Source organism: Trichomycterus rosablanca, chromosome 5 (genome assembly GCF_030014385.1).
Source record: "Trichomycterus rosablanca isolate fTriRos1 chromosome 5, fTriRos1.hap1, whole genome shotgun sequence".
NCBI lineage: Eukaryota > Metazoa > Chordata > Actinopteri > Siluriformes > Trichomycteridae > Trichomycterus > Trichomycterus rosablanca.
This window is the reverse complement of record NC_085992.1, coordinates 23,034,979-23,040,766: the sequence shown is the minus strand read 5'-3', so window position 1 is coordinate 23,040,766 and position 5,788 is coordinate 23,034,979.

Sequence of the window (5,788 nt, the reverse complement as noted above, 5' to 3'; positions counted from 1 at the left end):
ATTAGACACTCCTACCTAGTTGGTCCACCTTGTAGATGTAAAGTCAGAGACGATCGCTCATCTATTGCTGCTGTTTGAATTGGTTATCTTCATCAGTGGTCACAGGACGCTGCCCATGGGACGCTGTTGGCTGGATGTTTTTGGTTGGTGTACTATTGTCATTCCAGCAGTGACAGTGAGGTGTTTAAAAACTCCATCAGCGCTGCTGTGTCTGATCCACTCATACCAGCACAACACACACTAACACACCACCACCATGTCAGTGTTACTGCAGTCTTGAGAATGATCCACCACCTAAATAATACCTGCTCTGTAGTGGTCCTGGGAGAGTCCTGACCACTGAAGAACAGCATGAAAGGGGGCTAACAAAGCATGCAGAGAAACAGATGGACTATAGTCAGTAATTGTAGAACTACAAAGTGCTTCTATACGGTAAGTGGAGCTGATAAAATGGACAGTGAGTGTACAAACAAGAAGGTGGTTATAATGCTATTGCTGATCCATTTATATACTGTATATGGGGCTTACAGGCCCTGTTACATCTGTCGTAATGCTAACACCACATTCCACCATAAGATCATACAAAAAGTCAAAAACATGGTGGTGACGTCATAACTGATGGAACCATGAATTCTGCTCTCTGTCAGAAAATCCTGAAGCAGGGCCTCAATGGATTGGACCACGTTAGGCTGGTACTAACCACTACATGACAGAAACACTGCTCACGCCTGCCCTTCTTTAACAGGGCTGAATGTGATGAAAATGTGGTCTCTTTCAATTTCTTTGTTTTCGAGTTATTACGTTCCTGGTACCAGACTTTGGTCAATGTGCAAATTAAGGTAATTTCTGTATCATTGACATATACAGTCTCTGAAAACAAGGTACTGTTGTGGTGCAAAGACTCCAATCTCTAATGCCAGACTATTAAACTAGTGCAAAAACTATTAAACAAAACTCCAAAAACTGGTTTCAGTTAAATTCAAATTCAGCCCAATGTTCACAAACTTGCATTTTTACAGAGTTTCTAGGGGGATGAGGTAATCGCTCCTCCTTTTTTACACTCCAATCCTCAGGTTACTCACTATTATATCCAAAAGGTATTTTCTACACATTATTATTTAGGGTTATCTCCCACCATCAGGCAGATCCTGCATCCTGGCTTTCTAGCTAAGACCACAGAGGTTTGGGATAGGGATGTCCCGATCACGTTTTATGATACAGAGTCTCAAACCGATACTTGCATTTTCTAGATATTGTCTAGATAAGAACTAGATAATACTGTTCACACAGTGCACACTTCAAGTACATTACAGTTATTCAAATTAATCCAATGTATATGTTTAACAACTGAATAGCTCTGCAGTGCTGTAGGAAAATAATGTTTAATGTTCTTTTATTTTTACAAAATAAAAGTAAACAAACTTAGTGCAGCATTGTAGTAGTGAAGGTTCTTTCTGAGGAAAATCAGCATCTCTGCCTTGTTAGCAGACAGTCGGTTCCTCTTTTCATCATATAATAATAAACTCGCTGAGTGTTTATTTTTTAGGTGCCGTATCAAATTGGTAGTAATTGTAGATCGTTTGGTTATATGATATCTGGTTTGTTTCTTATAAGCCACCGTACTTCTATGCGTGTTGTAACTGTAACAAACTTTTCTGTGGTTGTATTGTGACAATGGTTTGATGGACGTTTCTACGCGAAGTGAGTGTGTTTTGACCCTTTGGGGCTTCCATAGTGCATGGAATAGCATGCTTGGCTAACGCGATGACTCTAGCTGTCCGCTATTCGGTACCGTAACAGAAGAAGTTAATAAAGTGTTATGCTTCCGACAATTTGTGAATATACCGTGTATTTATTTCTTTATTAAGCAAGTGCATTACTACGTTGTTTTGTAAACCGGTGTGATCCTTGACTCACACACCATATAAATAGTAAAATTCTACAGTAATGAAAGCAGCTCTGCTCCTACTGCCTTGTGAAACGCTCGCATTGCAGACATTACACTTTGCTGTTGGACTTGTTTCACTTTCAAGTTTATAGTATTTCCACACAGCTGACATGTTGACGTAAAACATAGGATCAGGCGTAGGATCGGCCTTAGTAAAGCCGATACCGATCAGTTAAAAAATGCCTTGATCGGCCCCGATTCCGATCTTTGAGATCGGATCGGGACATCCCTAGTTTGGGAATTTTCCATTTTAGGCCTATATCTATTTGAAGTAGGGATGTAATGATGCACCACAATACAGTTAATAACCGATTCAAAAATTCCATGATTCAAATCGATTTGACATGTAAAATGAATTGATATTCACTTTAAACAGTAGAGGGCACTGGCGCTATACACCTCACCTGGTTGACATCACTGGCGCTATACACCTGGTTGCCAAATTCGGGGTTTTTCAGCCAAATTGGGCTTAATTCAAAACTGTTTTGCATAGTCTGTACCTACCTCAGAAATAAAAGGGCATTCATTATTTAGATAAATAAAAGATAATCACAAATACAGTATTTTATTTTATTTTTTAAGAGAAATAATAAAAAGAAAACTTTGTCATAAGTTGTCTTCAATTTTAGTTTAAAAAAAATCTAGAAAAAAATCATATTGTGAACCCAGTATCGTAAATCGTAAATCGTAAATCGCATCGCGGGTAGAGTGTATCATTACATCACTAATTCTAAGCTTGACTTCTTATAATATAAGGGTTTAGTAATATTCTTCTAATTACAAGATTTTAAAGACATTTTTTTAATTACTACATCAGTACCATACTTTTCAGTGATGTAAATAATTTTAGCTTGTTCGAGTTATACCTACATGAACATTCTGATAAATTAGTTTTTATACTTTGTAATTTTACAAGCTTGTATTTGTATCAATATTGACACTTTTTATATTAAACAAACTAGAACTCTCACAATCACATTTGTACTGGCCATTTCGCTTTCATATCAATGAGCATTTAAAAATTTGTATTCAGAAGCTACTTTTACATGATAAAATACATTTGATGATTAATGTTACATATTTTTCTGCAGTACAGTATAGTCTGTTTTTTATCTCCAGTTGGAAAGACCTCTTGAGGACAATGTGGCCAATCTTTACTCCAACTTTAATAACTCAAGATTAGAATTTGTTAGAAGTAAAAATTTGGTATGGTGATATATCTGCACTTCTATTTATACTCACAAATAAGTTGCCTTTTGGAAGTTTTTAATTATCATTTGAGCAATTTCCTTTTATGAACTTTCTGAATAAAAATCTGTAAAAATCTGAGTTCTTCAGGCAGAAAATGTAAAAAAATAGACCTGAAAGTTATGTGGATAACTTAAATGTTCTTAAATGTATTATTAAAAAATGTTTATATATATTTATGTATATACATATTTAATGTTCATTAAATACAAAACCACAAGGAAATCATCAGAGTAGTGAGAGAACTGAAGTGGAAGTGGATTGTATATACTCCCAATCTAGTAAACTTTTTACCATGTAGTCCGAAGAAAAGTCATTTCCGGTTAAGCTACTGCACTACTTTTCTAATACAGAACTTTCACGAAACTGCGGTATTACAGAAAGCACACATGTATGCATTATAGAACTGCACTTACCTTGTTTAGTAAATATGCGTCAATTTAGACTGAACAGCATCATAAAATGTTCTACTTGCAGAAAGAAGCTAGAACGGACATTGTAGTGATAGGCTGCTCACTCAACTATACAGGCTTAAACTGAAGCACAAGGCTAATCTGATTGGCCCACAGATCCCCTGGCGTTAATCCCTCATATAGTGTATGAGGGGAAATCACACTAATCACCCCAAGATGTCAGTAGACTCTCACAAATACAGTTACCGTCAGCCCTGTAGGACGCAAACATACACTGTTTAAAAACATTTAAATCACAACGGATTACGGATATCGATAAACGAAGGACTGAAGTTGAAAATCTTTACTGATATAAACTGTATAATTTAATAATATAAAACGTTCGGTGGAAAGCAAAATCCTCAACCAATATACAGAGGTGGAAAGTAACGAGTTACATTTACTCGCGTTACTGTAATTGAGTTGTTTTTTTGTGTATTTGTACCTTTTAAAGTTGATTTTACAGCCTGTAATTTTACTTTTACTTAAGTATGTTTTGTATTAAGAATTGTAATCCGCTACATTTTAAATAACATCCGTCACTGAGTTAAAAAAACGCTAAAAAAATCGCGTCTGGGAAACTGCTGCAGTGAATTCTGCGATGGGGAACCGGATCTTATGGCTCGGTTCCTTTTAAAGAGCCGTATATATATAAAACGACTCACAGAGGCGCGACTCGGTTCCTTTGTTTCATTTTAAAGGGCCGTTCAATAGAATCGAATCATTCTACGACACATCACTAGTGGTTATACAGTTTGAAAAAGTTTTATGGGACTAAAATTACACATTACACATTCCTAAATGTTTTAAATGTTGTATCAACATGTTTTTTTTCTATTATATTTTAATTAAAAACAACTATTGTGAGATTTATATCCAACTGTCCTGTTTGCATTACACAGAAGAGACACGCCCTCCTGCTAAAAAAGTAACGTTTACTCTGAGTACATTTTAAACGAGTTACTTTTTACTTGAGTAGATTTTTAGACTAGTAACTTTACTCGTACTTAAGTAAAAAATCATTAAAGTAATAGTACTTTCACTTGAGTACAATATTTTAGTACTCTTTCCACCTCTGCCAATATAGGCCTGGATTCAAAATCCTGCCAAGCTTTTATGGCATCCCATTTTAAATCCATAGGCTGTTAAAGTTGGTCCCCCCTTTGCAACTACACTAACTTCCATTTTCCTGGAAAAGCTTTCTACAAGATTTTGTAGTGTGTCATTTATCTAGAAGAGCATTTGTGAGGTCAGACAATGATCTTGGACAAGAGTGCTTGACTCACAGGGTGTGTTCAAAAACCTAGTGAGCTCTCTATGTAGGCAGCATTTTACGTCAATCTATGCGCGCTCCCGAGAAAGAGGCTGTTCGAATTCCTAGATGCCTTCAAATGCTGCCTAGTAAGTCACCTTAAATCTGAACGGTATTTTGACAAAAGAACGGAGCATAGATGCTGCCTTAACGGTGAAGGCAATCCCAGCATTCAGTGCAGCACAACTTTTCTCACAGAAAAATAAAAAATATGACGGACGGTGCAGAGAAACTAGTTATTTTCAAATGTAAATAAATTATTATTGCACAAGTGTCATTTATTTGCAAATGCAGGCTTGTCAGTGAATTTAACCGTTTTCGGTACACGGTGGGAGATGTTAGTTGACATTCTAGCGCGCTGTGCCACCCCATCCCATTGGTTTGAATGGCATGAGGCTAACTGCATTAGCTTAGTAAGCGAAAACTGATGGAATTGTGTCTAAGTAGCGCGTTCGAATAACCTGCCTTATAAGTCAATGACTTATTAGAATCCTGTCTACTTAGGCAGCTGCCTATGTAGGCAGTAAGACAGCAAGGCAGCTCACTAGGTTTTCGAACAGACCCACTGTCTCCGTTTTAGCTCATCCCAAGGGTGTTCAGTGGAATTTGGGCTCTGTGCAGGCCACTTAAGTTCTTTTACACCAAACTTACCCAATCCATGCTTTTATGGACCTTGCTTTGTGCACTGGGCCCATGATGGAACAGAAAAGGGCCTTCCCCAAACTGTTCCCACAAACAGTCTTTGTGTCCTAAAGCAGTAAGATTTCCTTTAACTGGAATTGTGCCTAGGCCAACCCCTAAAAACCCCTGTGCTAAATTGGTCCAGGG